This window comes from Oryctolagus cuniculus, chromosome Y, assembly GCF_051225735.1.
Source record: "Oryctolagus cuniculus isolate XC-2025 breed Fujian yellow rabbit chromosome Y, ASM5122573v1, whole genome shotgun sequence".
Taxonomy (NCBI): domain Eukaryota; kingdom Metazoa; phylum Chordata; class Mammalia; order Lagomorpha; family Leporidae; genus Oryctolagus; species Oryctolagus cuniculus.
In genome coordinates this window covers 23,978,187-23,996,497 of record NC_142889.1, presented here as the reverse complement: position 1 = coordinate 23,996,497, position 18,311 = coordinate 23,978,187, and the positions used below count along the sequence as shown (strand labels likewise).

At 38.9% G+C, this 18,311-nt stretch overlaps 1 long non-coding RNA gene and 2 pseudogenes across 1 annotated transcript in view; all 3 read left to right on the top strand.

Annotated features, from left to right (window-relative positions):
• Positions 1-50: 50 nt before the first annotated feature.
• The window catches only part of LOC127488437 (uncharacterized), a 115,623-nt gene continuing 97,362 nt past the window's right edge, over positions 51-18,311 (top strand). Inside the window, exon 1 of the long non-coding RNA XR_016228583.1 lies at positions 51-275. This is a non-coding gene — a long non-coding RNA (uncharacterized LOC127488437). The remainder of the gene's footprint in view (positions 276-18,311) is intronic.
• On the top strand, positions 2,759-7,410 carry LOC149119384 (nuclear receptor subfamily 2 group C member 2 pseudogene; annotated as a pseudogene).
• LOC149119383 (nuclear receptor subfamily 2 group C member 2 pseudogene) lies at positions 13,027-13,509 on the top strand (annotated as a pseudogene).

The following is an 18,311-nucleotide window of genomic DNA, read 5'->3' as shown; positions in this document are numbered from 1 at the left end:
TGGACAGTTTGGGTAGCCGAGGGCACGCACACGTAATACAGAACGGAGCCAATCAGCACCCTCCACAGCGCAGACGCGTATCTTCAGGGATCACAGGGGAGAAAAGTAGGGGCCGCCGGTCCCGGGTTAGTTCTGACAGAGTCCTCACATCACCTGCCAAGCAGCAGGAGGGGTTTTCACCTCCCGATCCTGCCACCTGCTGGCCCCTCCTGCCTCCCTGGTCCCTGTTCCTGAGAGGATCCTGCCTGGGGGTTGCAGCAGCCTACTTCATTCAGGTCAGTTATAATTTAGAGGCTGTTTATTGCCTTCTGGGCCTTTGTTTTTCTTTTAATTTTTCTTTTCATTCATTTTTTAATTTAATTTTAAGAATACTTAAATATATTGAATACTTTCATCCTTTTTTCCATTTCTCTTGCAGACTTTTTTCTAGTCTACCTATTGTCCTTTAATATTATTTTGTATTCCTTGCTGTACTTAGTAATCCAGTGGATTTTATATATTTTATGTATTATTTATATATTGATTTCTCCAGTAATTTCATTTATCCTTGTATGTTTTTAGACTTCTTCTCTGTATAAAAGCAGCATCCAATATAGTCACATTTTGTTACTTAGAAGTTGATTTTTGCACCTTATAGCTTCTTTTTACTGTTTTATTTCCCTGACTACTCCTGCAATAGAAAGCTGAAGAGAGATAGTACAGGTATCATGGTCTAGGTTTACTCCCAGGAGGGGGAAAATCCAGTGATCCTATACTAGTTGCACTGTTTTTGTAAGTTCCTTTCAATCTTGATCACAGTAATGAACTCACTGGCTTTTATTATTTCAATGTTCTGCTAGCAGTTTTTAATTTTTTTACTAGATGCTGAACCTTATTAAATGCTTTACAACATGTAACCTATATGATGATGTGGTTTTTCTTCCTGTAATTTTACCTACCTGGATGACTTGTCCGAGAACTTTAACGACTGTTTCATTTTTATTATATCTTGCTTGCTATTGATGTTTTCTTATGTGGTTTAATTTATTACATTATTACTTTGCTTTGGATACCTATAGCTCAGTTTATGAATGGATACTTTTAAAAAACTTATTTTTTATTTCATAGCCTGGTCCACTTGCTTCATCATCAAAGAAACATTGATTTTCCAAAGGAAATTTAAAAATGTTCTCTGCTTATTTTTACTTTGGGTAGGTCTGGGAAATGTAGATCTGTTTTTTTCTACCTTAAAACTCTGGAGCATTCTGTAAATCTGGACCTGAAATTTTTACTGTGTGACTTTTTTCTTGGTTGGTTGTTTGAGATTTTCAAAATGTGATTCAACTTACTTAGGAGCTTTCCTGTTTTATGGTTTTTTTAACTTTTATTTAATGAATATAAATTTCCAAAGTACAGCTTATGGATTACAATGACCTCCCCCCGCCCATAACTTCCCTCCCACCCACAACCCTCCTCTCTCTTGCTCCCTCTCCCCTTCCATTCACATCAAGATTCATTTTCAATTCTCTTTATATACAGAAGATCAATTTAGCATGTATTAAGTAAAGCTTTCAACAGTTTGCACCCACACAGAAACACAAAGTGAAAAATACTGTTTGAGTATTAGTTATAGCATTAAATCACAATGTACAGCACATTAAGGACAGAGATCCTACATGAGGAGTAAGTGCACAGTGACTCCTGTTGTTGACTTAACAATTTGACACTCTTATTTATGGTGTCAGTAATCACCCTATATTGTTTTATGTTACACTTGTGTTTTTGAAATTCAATTTTCAAAACATGGTGTATTTTTTTAGAGATTTATTTATTTGAAATATAAAGTTAAAGAGAGAAGTAGAGAGAGAGAGAGTGAGAGGGAGGGAAAGAGAGAAAGAGAGAGAGAGAGAGAGAGAGAGAGAGAGAGAGAGAGAGAGGTCTTCCATCTGCTGGTTCACTCTCCAGATGGCCACAATGGCCAGAGCTGTGCGGATCTGAAGCCAGGAGCCAGGAGCTTCTTCTGGGTCTCCTGTGCAGGTGCAGTGGTCAAAGAACTTGGGTCATTTCCCATTTTCTACTGCTTTCCCAGGCCATAGCAGAGAGATCAATGGGAAGAGGAGCAGCCAGGACTCCAACTGCCACCCATATGGGATGCCAGTGTTTCAGGCCAGGGCTATAACCTCTACGAAAGGATGATTCTGTATAATTACTGAAATTGGTTATTTGTGTTACTTTTCCCTATGTCTCCCTAATTCCCTTTATTAATGGTTTATTAACTTTATTAACATTTTTCTTTAAAAATCATTGGATCCTTTTTTATGTGTGTTATTTTTAATGGTATTTGATAGATGTCTACTTTTACTTTTTCTTTCTTCATTCAATATTCTTCTAATTTTCTTTTAAATTCTTGACAAGGAAGCTATAATGATTGCTTTTCAGTGTTTTATTCTGACATAATCATCTAAGACTATAAATTATCTCCAAGCAATTGTTTATTTGTATCCACTTTATTACATTTCATGTCTACAAACCCTATATGTGCATGCCCTGTCTGACTCCCAGTGTCTCCACCCACATGTGCCTGCAACCATCACAGGCTATGCATGTCTCCATTTTTGTTCCTGAAGTCCATCTATTCTGATTGGTGAATTAGTGCCTCAACCATCAGAGACCCATTCTTTACACTTATATGCTCAGGTAGTCACAGTCCATCAACTACCCTTTCCATGTCTACAAAAGGACTGTAGCCCCTCAAAATGTATCACATCCTCATTGAGCCATGTCTCTCCTGTTTTCTTTTAGAGAAGCAAGTAAACTTTCCCGGACCTTCAAAGGTAGACACTTCCGTATTTACTACTGACTAATTCTGCATTATCAGCCTATAAAGCACTCTTTCATAACAAATATAATTGCTCTGATTTTCAGTTTTCTGGATTATTTTGTTTGTTTTAGTTTGTTTTTTAGTTTATGGGGCTGCTTGTTAATTGCTAACTTGTGTTGAAAATGAAGTTCATATATCTGAATTTTCTATAATTCATTCTACATTCTGGAGTGGGCTGAATGTCAAAAACTCTGACCTCATAGAGCATATTTCAAGAAGGTAGTACAAAATAAAACTTTGTGTAAAAATAGTTCATGTTTTAAAGAGCTCTGGAGAAAAAAATAAAATGTTGTAATGTGACAGGTCCTAGTACAGGGTTAAATGTTAGTTTAGCTTTAGTAGTTTGAAAGACATAACTAATTGGTAATATTTAATATTAAAGCATAATAATAGGGTAACTTTAAGGAAACTAGGAAAAGAACATTTAAGTTCAATAGACAAAGTTGAAGATCTTAATTAACAGAAGAAAAATGTGCGTGTATAATCAAAAGATAGAAGATGATTGAGCTGGGACATAAATAAAATGTGAAACATGGTGACTATGGTTAATAAAAATGTATTGTATTCTCTAAAGTTGTTGAAAAAATAGATTTAAGGACTACTACCTCTTAAAAATGTGCAAGATGATATATGTGTTAATTCACTGTTTGGTCATTCTACAATGTGTACATCTTTCAGAACAATGCAGACAATGATGTTTCAAATAGTTCATGCAAAATGGAATTAAGAGATTATTTTTGTTGAAAAAGACTTGAATCTATGTATAGATTTTTATAATAAACATGTCCTATTACTTTTTAAAGAGCACATATATACATAGATTTCAAAATTTCTTCCACTAAAATAAATTTAGCTTAAATTCTATTTCCCTCAAACTTTTGAAATACCCATTGTTCATAATTAATTAATATATAATGAATATATTTTTGTTTTTAATTAAAATGCAATTTTTGCTTTTTCAAATGAATAAATAATTAATAAAAATAAAATGAGATTCTATTGGTGGATTTGAAGCATGGAGAGCTTTTTTGTCTTTGGTGTTTTTTTGAGATCACATAGTTTGTTGAGACTGGACAGTAGGGTAAGGTCCCATTAGGAAACTAATCTTGTTTGGTGCACCATCTGGGACATACCTAATCCTATGCTGATGGAGATTTGAATGTTGGCCTCCATTTTTGTTTCTATTTATTTGTTGATTTATTGCTATTACAAGTAAACCTGTAAGGAACATCATCTGCGTATGTTTTTGTGTTTTTTTGTTTGTTTGTTTCCTTAGCATAAATTCCTGAAATGAAATTACTAGGTCAAAGAGCACAAACAGTCTAATCTTCCCTCACACAAGGCATCCTATTCTTAGAGTCATGGTGCTTGAGCTGTGGCTATTTGAAAAAAGGTCGAGTTGTAGTCATTGTTATGGAAGCAGTGTTCCTGCCTTCCTCTGCTTTGATTAGGAATCATAGCTTGAGCATTACTAATAGCCTCAGCTGACAAAGGAAGTTTTTCTGTGCAGTAGAATGTTACTACAGTAATGTAGGAGTTGATTTAACAATTGACACTCTTAAATCAACAACAGGAGGCACTCTGCACTTGCACCCCATGTAGAAACCCTGTCCTTAATGTGTTTTTCTATGAGAATTAATAGTAAAACTAGTCTTCAAACAGTAATTTATACTTTGTGTGTCTGTGTGGGTGCAAACTGCTGAAATCTTCACTTGGTATAGAGTTGATCTTCTGTATATAAAGATAATTAAAGATGAATCTTAATGAAGAATTAGATGAGAGAGGAAGTGGAAATGGGATGGTTTGCAGGTGGGAGGGTGATTATGGGGGAAAGAACTGCTATAATCCAAAAGTTGTACTTTTGAAATTTATATTTATTAAATAAAAGTTTTCTATTAAAAATAATGTAGAAGTCAACTTAGAATTATGAGAGGCATTTTGTGAAGCCTAAAGATAGGACTAGAAAAGAATCAGTGTAATAACCTGGGAAGTTGGTTAAATGGTTGTTGAGAGTGGAAATTTATATGATAGCCAAGCAACCTCACACACTTGGTAGCAAGAAGGAAATAACCACAATGATACAACATAGATAGCAGTTTGTCATTTTATTAGTTAATTTGAGAAGCTTTTATGCGTCTTTTGAGTAAGGCAGTCAGAGTTAGAAAGATGGAACATTTAGTTGAATTTGAATTTCAGTTAAAAAACATACATATTAGTATAATTATGTTCCACACAATATTAGGGTGTCCTGGACTTTATATAGCAAACACCCCTGCAGCAACACAATATGTGATACACATAGTGCACAAACACACTGCCTTCCACTCAAGCATGTTTACCTGGAACCTATAAAGATTTAGCTTTAAAACTTTCTTCCTTTTGAAGGATATTTTGCAGATAAAATGAAATATTCCAGGATAATCTAAGAGAACCCAGACTAAAAAGTAAGCTGAGGTGGCATTGGGTACAGCTGGCCATTGTCTCCTGCAATTCAGTGAAATAGGGGCCTTCATTTTGCCATAGTGGGTAAAGCTACAACCAGCAATTCCTGCCCCCCATATAGGTGCCAGTTTATGTTCTGGTGGCTTTGTTTCTGACTCATCTCCATGGTAATGGCCTGGAAAAGCAGCAGAAAATGGCCTGAGTGTGTGGGTCACCACCACCCATGTGGGAGACATGGATGAAGCTCCTGGTTTTGGCCTGACCCACCTTGGACATTGCAAGGAGTGAACCCACACTTCCAGGGTCTTTCTGTATCTCTCCCTGTAACTCTGACCTTCAGCTAAATAAGTATATCTAAAAAAAATCAGTGAAATGTTAATAGGAATGTTGACTTGGTTTCTTCCCAGAACATTCCTGTTATGTGGGAAAGTTGAAGTAAGCATTGCTCATTAAATGGGATAGGACTTCATTGCCTAATAAAAATAAATACCATTAACTCATGAATTCAGGTTACCATGCTACACAAAGAATGTTTTAATATTGGGAAAAAAGTCATACTATATCTGCATAATGAATCTGAGATGATATGATTAGAAATCATGGAAAATATGTATTTTAGAAAAACTGCATGTCATGGTTGTCACAGAGAAAAGGAAGAACATTCATGCTCCTCCTCCCAGTGCCCAGGCTGCAGTGGCTACAGCAATGGGGTCAAGAACTCTGACCTTTCACTGACAAAAACAATAACAGTTTCTTCCTTCCCCACAACCCCTGTGGCACCCCCAGGCTCTTGCCATCTACCTACTCAGGGGGCCCAGTCTCACTGTGCCCTGCCCTCCTCTTTGGGGGTTGCCCGCCGCCAACATGAGACCTGCTTCCAGGCCACTTTGGTGCCAAATCCTGAGGTTCTCGAAGGATCTTGCTTCACCTTGGCTACAAATATGGAGGGGCTGGTTCATTACAGAATGGGGGCCCACAAGTGGTTGAATTACCACCTACAAAGACCTCTCTACCAGAATCTCTAAGGGATGGCCAGCCTCTCCCTGTGCTTTCAGATCATTACACCAACCTGGTTCCTGGCAGGATCCAGGTCGTCATGGGTTCTGCTTCTGTGGAGCAATTTCTGGGCAGGATGGACCTACAGCAGCTCCAGGTGGTGGAGTACTGTACAGTCTGTGGTGACAAAGCCTCTGGCCATCACTATGTGGCTGTCAGTTGTGAAGGTTGCAAAGGTTTCTTTAAAAGGACCATGCAAAAAAAAAATTTCTAGAGCAACCAAGACTTCATCATCAGCAAACATCACTACAATCACTGTCAGTTTTGCCAGCTGAAAAAATGCTTGGCTATGAGCATTAAAATAGAATCTGTACAGAGTAAACAGATGTCCTTTGATAGCAGTGGGAGAAACTGAGCAATTGTGCTGCTTCACCTGAGAAAATCTATATCCAGAAGGACCTGAGAAGTCCTCTGATATCCACAAGACATAGAAGAAGCAGGGATGCTTGTGAATGTCTAGCAGCCCAGGATGGCACAATTCTCTTTACTCCAAGGCAGAAACAAGCCAGGGAGCTTAGGCACACTGGCAAACGTAGTGACCTCCTTGTCAACCTAAGTGAATCCTTGAACAATGGTTACACTTCAGAAATCTAGCTAGAGGGCCAGTCTGCAAGTGAGATTGCAGGGCATTTGATACCTTAGCTAAAGCACTTAATACCACAGACAGCTCCTGGCCACCAAGCCTGATCAAACAGATGGATGCCAGTGGAGGAGGGAGCATCCACGTCACCAGACGAGACCAGTAAGCACCTGTCATTGAGGTTGAAGGCCCTCTCCTTTCAGACACATACTTCATGTTTAAGCTGACAATGCCCAGCCTGATGCCGAAGCACCTCAATGTGCAGTACATCTGCAAGTCTGTGTCCTTCCTGTTCTTCCTCTCCATGCACTGGGCCAGTTCAGTCCAAGCCTTTTAGGCACTTGGGCAGGACTGCCCTCTTCACTTCCTTAAGGGTCTGTTGGCCATGTGCAGACACAGAGCCTCAAACCTGTCAATACTGTGGCTGTCTTGTTCCCTAACATTTTCTCCACTGTTTTTATTTTGTAAATAATACACAGTGAACATCAGGGATTTATGAATATTAGAGAGTAGTCACCAAATTATTTTAAGAAATATACAAAGAACATTTATGGTAGCACCCTATAAAGTAAGAGTCCCCAGACTTATCTGATGTAAGCCTTTAGTAAAATTATAATCAGGTTTGTGAACACTGATTCATTGATAGCATCCACATGAATTTTAGCCAATTCATAATTACATTTTGTCAAATTTACAATCCCTTGCATATTTTGAACACTCCACCATTCAGAGATGTACTGATTAATCATGGACAGATTATACATTGAGCTATTCCATTGTGGTGTAGTGACACATATATATCTCTCCAATTTTTGTCACAATCCAATTAAACATAATTAACAAGTCCCTCTGTCACTTCCCTTAGGAGATTTATGTTCTATTTTAGGGTCATGATCCCATTATGCAGATCCTGGATATAACTTTGTATCATTTACACACCAATATGGAGCTGCCTGATACCATTCTAGCACATGCATACCAGGTGGGTAAGGAACAGAAGCTCGATGTACTCCTTGAACATTTACATTGCTAACCGTAAGTGTCGCTAAAATATTAATAAATTTTCAGGCTTGCAAATGTCCTGTCTTCTTCCTAAGTTATTGGCTTGTTCCACAAGTGCTTTCAGCACTCTCCATGTCCTGGCCCACTTTTGATCTCCCTCAGTGTTTTGGGGATGTGTAGCCTCTTTATCCCCTGTTGTATGGTGTGATTGGATGTGTAGGAGAGGGATCCATTGTGATCTGGGTTCATTTTTTGGAAAGACAAAAGCATATCCTCTGCCACAGGTTAGTAATGGGCTAGGACCACACCATTGATTAGTTTAGAGATCCTTCCACTGTACCTGAGGTAACGGAGTTCAAGAGGCTAATGGGGTCCAATGAGTCATAATAGGAGCTTCTTGTTTGTTATTTAAGGTAAAAAAAATAGTAAGGCTTTTGATAATAATGCATGTTGAGAGTGGGCTCCCCCCTTGTGATTTTTTTATATGTGTGCCTTTAATCTCTGATGATGGTGCTCCATGATAGCTTGAATTATACTGCTATAATTATACTGACATGTTGAATTTTTCACTGCCTACAGAAGTCCTGAAACCATTGACCTGAATATACTGGGCCATTGTCTGTTTTAATCTGAAAATTAATGCCTAAAAATAAGAAATATTTAATACAACAACTTATTGCATGTGTGTGGCTGTTTCTCCTGTCAAAGTGGAGGCCATTAAGGCATTAGAATAAGTATCTATAGTTATATGGACATATTTTAATTTTCCAAATTCCAGAAAATGTGTAGCATCCATTTGCCATACAGCATTTTTTAAATTCTAGGGTTGGCAGACATTTATAGACCTAATGGCTAGAATGGAGAGTATTGGTTGCAAGACAAGACAATACATTTTGATTGCTGAGTAGTAAATTGTAGAAACTGTTGATTTAGCATAGTTGGATCTTGATGTAGCAACAGATGATTGAGTTTTTCTTGTTCTAAATATTGGATATTTATCCTAGTAAGTTTGTCTGTAGCCTCATTTATTCAGCTAGCTGTCCAGGAATTCCAGAGTGGACTCTGATATGGAAGATGTAAAAAGGCTTATTATGTGATAAAAAATTTTTGTAGAGAGGTAAAAAAATAGTTGCAAATGGTGTATTCTTTGGTTTAATATAGAAAGTTTATAAGGATTGTAAAGGGTCAGTAAGGACATTGACCTCTTGGGAAGTCATTTGTAAGTCATTGTGAATACCCACTAATTCCAAAATTTGTGCTGATCCCTGAATATTATGCCAAGTCTTGTGGACAGAAAGTTTTTGATTTGATTTATAACAAGTCATTGTGGCTGTCTCTGTAGAACTACCATTTGTACATAGGGTATCAGCCTGGGGAACAGCATGTCTACTCAGCATTTGAGGCATAACATGGGTCTTACAAGTAAGGTGAGTGAGCAGCTTCCTAGATGGGTAGTGGGAGTTTATTTTTCCCAGAAAATGTTGTAGAGTAGCTTGCCCTATGGGATCATTTTCATGTAGATATTCTACTTCTTGTTTATTTAAATGTAGTATGAGGGTATGATACTCTACCCCAGCAATAGCTTGACACTTTTCTGCCTTCCTTATTAAGAGTCATAGTCATAGTTAAATAAGGTGTGATGAAGTTAGGAAGTACATGAGAGAGATGGGTATACTCTATGCCTGCTTCTGAATTTTGGCTTATTTTTCGCAAAGGTTGTTTTTTTGGTAGGGACTATAAGTAATTGTATTTCCTTTTCTTGGATTTTATCTATGTAGTTCCATTTTATCCAAAACTTTATCAATTGAAGTACTTCCTGAGCATGAAGAGTAGCCATTCCTATTGAATTAAAGTGGAATCCCCTCCAATAATTGAAATAAAGGACTCGTTTGAGCAGTAGTAATGGAAAAATATGGTCTACACCAATTAATATGTCCTAGGGCTTTTCTAGCTCATTTAACTTTAAAGTTTTCTTTAACTCCAAATGAGGTTTTATAGATCTTATAGCTGTGTCAGTAATTATTGTTCCCAAATATTGTAAAGGTTTCTACTTTTTATACTTTTTCTGGTGCTATGTACAGTCTGTTTATACAGCATGCCCTGAAGGTCACAAAACACTTTGTCTAAATAATCCTCATCTGGATGTCCTACCAATATATCATCCATATAATGAAAACTGTGGGATATAGGCAAAGGAAAGGTTGTGTAGCCTTATTAACATAATACTGGCATATATTAAGACTATTTTTCATTCCCATGGGGAGGACTATCCACTGATATCAGGGTGTAGGGATACTATTATTTAACTGTTACACTGGAAAGGTGAATCACTCTTTGTCTTTAGGATGGGGAGGAATAGAGCAAAAGCAATCTTTTAGTTCCAAAATAATGATATGGTAATGAGCAGGGATAGCAGGAGGAGCTAGGAGTGCAGGCTTCAAGTGCCCATCTTATTCATGACTTCATTAAGAGCTCTGAGGTTCCAATTTAATTGGTTCCTCAACCAAATGTTGAAAAGCCTTTAGTTCTCATTCAGGGGCCACTGCTCATCCCATGTGGTGGTATCTGAAGTCCACTGTAAAGGAAGAAGCTATATGTTTGGTGGTGGTCCTTAGAATTGGGGGTAAATATGAACTGATGAACTAGTGCAACCATTTCTCTGGTGATCCGTAGTATCATCATACAATACCTGATAATCCATAGTGAACCAAGCTCCCTGACTTGCTAGTACACCTCTTCCTCACAAATTTGTACTAAGTCTCTTTGAAATGAGTGGTTGAAAAAAATCCTTAATTTCCATCAGTCGACCCAACTCAAGGGTTGAGCCGCCTGTCTGGAGAGTGTGTCACACCCCCACTCCATGTAATATTGGTTCAGGCTTTAAAGGCCAGTGATGAGGCCACTCCTCACTTAGCATCACACAGTAGTCTGCCCCCTATCAAGCAATCCATTGAAAACCATGTCATTCACAGTTAATCTCATAAAGGCTTATTATCTGTTCTCAAGAGTTGAGTCCAGTGAGCCCAAGGCTTTATCACCAATACACTTGAGGAGCTGTTGGCTTCTGACCATCTTGGAGACAGGGCTGAGGGCTGCCCCCATGGCCATTTAAAGGCTTACAATCCCTAATAAATTTTCTCTTGATTTTTTTTTTCCCAATGATATACCTTTTTGCACTTGGGACAGAAATTTCTTGGCATTTTTGGATGTTCCTTGTAATCCCTTTTTATGAGGCAAAATTTCAAAGAATTTTAACATGGATCACTTTTTGCTTATCCCTTAAAGCTTCAGTCAAAGCTGTAGCCATAGTAACTGCAGTGTATTGGCTGAGGTTGTACACCTATATCTTCTGTGGCTAAGACCCAAGAACCCAGGTTTCCATGTTTAACTGGAGCTATTGCATCTTTGAATTCTTGATTTGACCCTTCAAACACTAGCTGATGGATAAGCACATCAGCCACACCCATATGATGGAACTTGCCCTCTACCACTCTTTTTAGTCTGGCTAGAAAATCAGCTCACAGCTCAGTGTTCTGTTTAAGTGTGTAAGCTTTTGTTCTCCCATACTATGATCTGGGGTGGCTCTCCCTGTTCTAAGTGTGTACAACAACACTTGATCAAAATATTGAGGGGGTCCATGCATTTGCTCTCGGGTGTCTGTGTATTGTCCCTCACCATGAAACATATCAACAGTAAGAGGCATATTTCCATTCTGATTTCTCTCTGCTTAATCATCACACTCATCATGGAGTACTTTGCCTTAAAATGAAGCCACTGTCCTGAGTTTAGAACTGCTTGGGCCAATTGTTTATAGTCCTATGGTACACAAATTTGTCTGGTAATATTTTCCAGCATTGTCATTGTAAATGATCCATGCATGCCATTTTCCTGTACTGATTTTCAGAACCACCATAATGTTTGCATGTCTATGGGATGATGCTCTTATTAGGATTACTAGCTGTAAAAGTCACAGAGAAAATATATGGAGACAGAGTTTTTTCATCTTCCAACTTTTCATTTTAGCACATTGCTTTAAACAAGGGCAGAATGGATTCTGGGTCAGAGCTTTTCTCTAATTTACCCTGTAATGCAAATCTGGGGAACAAGGAATCTGCATCAGGAGGTGGGGCAGAAGCAATAGGTATTTCAGGCTTACCTGGAATCCTGTGCTCATCAGGACTGAGACCTTGGCATATTGCTGACCATAAGGAAAAATAGGAAATAGGAATAACTTTATCCTTTTTATGTTCCCTATGTCCATTATCTCCTGTCCATTTCCAAGATTCAAGGTCAATTGTTCCTTCCTCAGGAAACCAAGGATTATATACAATAGTAATTTCCGAAAGGCATTGAAACTATGTGAACACTTTAATCCTCTTGTCTTTAGCATACGTTTTCTCATAGCTATGAAATGCCTTCTTTCCACAGTGGCTGAATTTCCCATGACTACCTGTATTTATGGGACCAATTACCCCTATTTACCTGAACTGCCATGGTGAATTTCTCTCCTCTCTGAAAGTGCTATGTGCCAGGATGAGTTCTCTGTCCCAATCAGAAGCAGGAAAGACTAAGGCAAGGACTACAGCTTCAGTGAGCAGCAGGGGTTGGCAGTGCATTACAGATGATGAAAAGATAGCAAATGCAAACTGTGCCAGCCCCACATTGAGCACAACTTATGCTGCTTATTTTCTCAAGCAGCAACCCAGTGAGTCTGAAATACTGTAGAAAAATGATTGAAGGCACTGAGTGAAGACTCTGGGACTATCTTCTCTAGATCAGCCAATTTTTTTTTTTTCAAACAAGAAATATGGAGTCTGGTATGAGAGGTTTGACAGGGAGGCTTTGTTTTCCACAAAACTATAACTACAGGAAGGACTTAGGTCATCAGAGAGGAAACAGACATGAAATCACCCACAATATTGAGAAAGGAGGATGTTGTGCACTTCTCATACAGCCAAATTCCCTATTGCTCCATGCAGTGTTCTGTGAAACTAGGACAGAGTTCATTGTGTGCAGCCCCCTCTTCCCTTCCTCAAGGGTCTTTTGGCCATGTTAGACAAGAGCCTCCAAGTTGTCAGTGCTGTTGATGTCTTGCTTCCCAACACTCTCCACCATTCTGGCTGCCATTATAAACCACCTGCATAACAGCATCCAGGAAGACACACTCTCCATCTACTAGATAAAACAGGTCATGGAGCACATCTGGAAGCTGTAGGAGTTCTGTAACCGCATGGCAAAGCTGGATATAGGCAGCTATGAGTATACATACCTTAAAGTTATAGTTCTCTTTAGTCCCGAGCATCCACGTTTGACTGAACAAGCCAAAAAATTTCAGGAAAAGGCACAGATGGAGTCGCAGGGTTATATTCAGAAAACCTACTTGGAACACACCTACCAATTGGCCCAGATTCTTGTCTGCCTGCCAGCATTCAGGTTCATGGGATCCAACATAACAGAAGAATATTTTTTTTACTGATCCCATTTGCAATGCTTTGATAGCATAATATCCTATATCCTCAAGATGGAGACTGCAGAGTACAGCAACTCGGTCCCAGGATCCTGCCTGTAGTGCACACCTCATGCCCACCCAGCAGCACAGGGTCCTCCAGACCAACCAAGACACAAATGAGATAAAAATAGTGGCATTTTGGCATGTGAGGATAGTCTCAGTTTGTTAGCCATTTCCTACCTGGTTTCTTTTCATCAGTTAACCCCAAACAACCACAACTAAAAGACTAGTGGATCTGTTCATGCCTAAGAAATATTTTAATGCCTTTTAATGAAATATCAGATTTTGGAACATTCTTTTAACTCAATTTATATTTAGAAATTTTCGAAAGACAAAAAGCAAAAATGAAGTTTTATAATGTCAGAGATTGGTATTAAAGAAAACTAAAAGAAAAAAATAAAAACTATGTATGAATTTAAATAGTTTTGAAAAAATAAACAATTCTACTTTTAATAAACCTTCTTGAAGCTCCCTTGTGTATGTATGTTAAGAAATCTTTGACCCCCGTGCTCTTTTTTTACCATCCCATTATTCAGAATGATATTTGCTTATTTTAAGCATGCACATTATGACTAAAAATAGTATAAAGCGGGCCGGCGCCACGGCTCACTAGGCTAATCCTCCACCTTACGGCGCCGGCACACCGGGTTCTAGTCCCGGCCGGGGCACCAGATTCTGTCCCGGTTGCCCCTCTTCCAGGCCAGCTCTCTGCTGTGGCCAGGAAGTGCAGTAGAAGATGGCCCAAGTGCTTGGGCCCTGCACCCCATGGGAGACCAGGATAAGTACCTGGCTCCTGCCATCAGATCAGCGCAATGCGCCAGCTACAGCGCACCGGCCACGGCGGCCATTGGAGGGTGAACGAACAGCAAAGGAAAACCTTTCTCTCTGTCTCTCTGTCTCTCTCTCTCACTGTCCACTCTGCCTGTCAAAAAAAATAGTATAAAGCTTCACATCTGCGGTTGGTAAATTTTGAATTTTTTAAATCAGAAATTTCATCAATGGGAAGTTAAAGATGTTGGTCATCCATTCTGTCCTAGATACTGAGCACTGTTTACCAACAAAGTCATAGTGCCTAATTTTGCACTCTATATTGTTGTCTGCTGGAAATGCAAACATTGCAAATAGTATCTTCATTGTGAAATTCAATTCTGCTTAAAAGGAAAGCAAAAGAAATATCAGCACTGTTCACATTCAATTTATTATAAGATAAATAATACATTAACCCTCACCTACACCAGTTTAGAATTCTGTTTCTTACTGTTTCATATTGTAAATTTTTAAAGCATTAAAAGATGGCAAGAAGAAAATGAGGATCAATAAAAATCAAAGAAAATGCTTAGCAATACTGCTGATGTCAATGATGTTAATATTTTAGTTAAAAAGTTCATAAGAAGATTGAATTAAAAGATATTGTGCATTTCCCATGAACTTTGAAGTCCCAATTTCAGCATAGTCACTTCCATAGGCTGCTGGCCACACAGTCTGAGGCCCGAGAGCAAGTGATGAGAAGACCTTGATGTGCTTGATGCCCTGCAACAAGTGAATGCCCGTGTGCCTCAGAGCCCTCATACCTGGGTTGGGTTCCATGGAGCCTCCTACTGGTGCACTTGCTGCTTTCCCATGTGCAGTTAAATAACCCTCCCAGGCACCCAGAAGCTGCCTATGGTGTTAACTGCAATTTGGGATGGCATACAGGTCACCACGTCTGCCTGTGCTAGTGCCATCCTGCGATACAGTGTTCCTCAGTGTATGCAGTAAGTGAGGGCACGGGGCCATTTCTGGTACTTCTTGTGTTGGGCAGAGTGGGAAGAGACAGTCCTGTTTTACTTCTTCATGACCCCAGCACAGAATCCTAGATGTGAATTTAGGTCTCACCAGTTTCTGTGTAAAGGTGCTGACTTGTGGAGTACAATCTCAGTCGGTTGATGGCACTGATTTGGAAAACCCAGTACCTTGTGACTCAGCTCCAAGAGAAGTCTTCATAATGAAGTCTGCAGCCTCCCTTGCCAACTGTGTCTAATCCCCCGATCGTGGAAACCCTGGAGGTCAGCAGGAATCTTGCTTTGTAACCTTAGCACCATCTTCTGTGCATGTCAGAGCAAGCTAACAAGAGTATCAGGCAAAAGAAAACAGAAAAGCTGCCTTCCATTCTTCAAGGGTGCCTCCCAATGCCAATGTGGATCACAAGACTGGTGGATGCCCTTCCAAGTTTTGTGCATACAGGAAGAGAGAATAAATGCTGACTGCCCAGAAAGCAGGTTTCTGTAGCTCAACAGGAATTGATGGCTGAAGCCTACCAGACAGAGGTTTATCAGCATTAATAGTGGAAGTGAAAAAGCTCAGTGAGCTGGTTCTAAGCCTCTCTCCACATCTCTGCTGACAGCTAAGCAGGCCTTCTCCAAAAAGAGTAGGGAGGAAGGAAAAGAAGGCATACAGCACATTCTCAGACAAATCAATATTGACTGCTGATTTCACAAAAGGGTCATTTTACTTAAAGTAAACTTGCAGGGCTGCTGTCACACTCATTTGGGGAGTGAACCAGCAGATGGAAACCATCTCTCTCTCTCTCTCACTCTCTCCCTCTCCATTTTATTAAATACTATTTTTACAAATAATACTTTTATCAACAGACTAAGTTTTAATTTAAATCTATGTGTTTTAAACTGCAAATAATTTTACATATGAAAAGAATATTAATAACTTGGTCAATTTCACTTTCTTAAAACTGAGCGGATTGGTATTTTTGATCATATGACTCATGGATTTGCCTGAGAAGCCGGACCCAGTTGCACAGGACTCCAGGCCTTCTGGGAGCTCTGTCTCTGGTGGTAGATGTGGCATGTCTGCAGAAGGCCTACTCACCTCCTTTCTCCTTTCTTTTCCAGATGAAGAGGGTGACAGGCATGGACAGGGCTGGCAATGCCACATGTATCTGCCTCAACTAATTACTTATTGTGGAGAATGTGTGACGTTTATAAAAATAGCCTCCCTTGTTTTCACTAGTGAGATAATGAGGAGTATACAATTTGCATCAGCAATGTCAATATTTCATTTTAATTCTTGATACTGAAGTGTCTTCCTTCTGTCCTGGGAAAGATTTCTTGATGAAAGAATTTGGGAAACTTTGAACAAGGACAGCCTTGAGATGGCTGTAATTTCAGGTGATGTAACTTCCCTTTCCTGGGACTCCTTTTCCTTATCTGGGAAGTGGGAGTTTTGGGTTCGCAGATGTCATGTTCCATGTTCTGAGGATAAAAAGGTCTTTTAGTCATAAAGGGGAACATGGGTCTGTAAATACCAGATATGGAGTGATGACACACAGTAGCTCTGTGTAAATGTGCAGTTCCCTGGTCACTCACTGCCTTACCACCTCATACATCACACATTCTAACCAAATCCACAGAAGATATTCAGTGATGACAGGCGGGAACCATGAGTGGACATGTAGTTCCATGTTACTCATGACAAGCTCCCCTTATATATCACCCATTCTAGCACAAGTCATACAAGTCTATCATGGACAGGGGCATCAGAAGGTGTTTGATGCTGTGTTGCAAGGCATGGCCCACATGACTCTGGTGAGTACTCAGAATACTCCGGTAACACTGGATCACATGTGAAGAGCCACACTGTATATTCCAGTGGTCTCTAATGATCACTCTATGTATCTTAAAGACTTTGAAGGGAGGGCTTTTTTTTCTTCACTATTATCTATTAAGTTTGAAATCTTATAATGTGATATTAATAAGAAAATATTACCTTTATTTTCCCCCAGAGGACCTGAATCTGAATATGCACTTATTTTTTTTTTTGTATTTTAAACAGCAGTATAGTTTGCAGTCCTTTTTAATCTGAGAAAAAAGACTTCATTAATATAATTACATTAAAGTAAACAAGCCACTATAATCCAAAAGTGGTACTTTCAAAATTTATATTTATTAAATAAAAGTTAAAAAAACATACAAGGTAAAATGTGTCAATGCTAAAAAAAATGGAGAGACCTCTAAAAAATCTTTGTGTTGTCTCTAGTCCTTGAATTGCTGCATAAACAAACCAAAATCCATCTCCGTGTAAATAATAAAATGAAAAGCTTAGCCAATTAGAACTGCAGATTAACTTCAACTTTACTGACCAGAAACCCCCAACTAACCTCTGCCTAGAGACTTTACCAGTCAGAAACCTCCAAGTAACCTCTAACTAGGGACCTTCCACTTCAACCAAACATTTTATTTGTTTATCTTCGGTGAACTCATTAAAGGTTCCCCTAATGCCCTCTTGGTTGAACCTGAACTACTTGTAATCTGGGGCTGCAAAACATATAAATCACTGAGTGCTCAGGTAAACTCTAAGAATTTCAGTGTGCCTAGGTTTATCTATTAATATCAATAAATTGGTATTTAAATACAAAAAATAAACAGTACATCAAAATATGGACATTAAAACAAAGTATACCAAAAACTTACTCCTTTTTGGCCTTCATCTGAGTTCTGCTGGTTTCTGAACTCCTATCACTGTTAAACATTTTGTTTCTTCCATAGCAGACAAAAGTCAAGTGGACAATCTAATAATTATTTATACCCTTTCTTTGAGATAAAATGAAAATCATGGGTGGTTAAAGACAGTGAACCCCTGAGGGACCTGTCTTATGTATTCCCAGTGTGATCCCAAATTTCAAATCAGGGCAACATGGTACACCAAAGAGCACTTAATAGAATATAACCTAGGGATCATGGGAATTGAAATTCAGTCTTGTTTTTGCCAGGTCATAGCTAGTGGCCAGGGGAGGAGGTTTGAGCCCTCTGGGAGCTTCCCTATTTTCACAGCTGTTTTGTTGAGAGATTTTGGCATGAAATGCCTGGAGT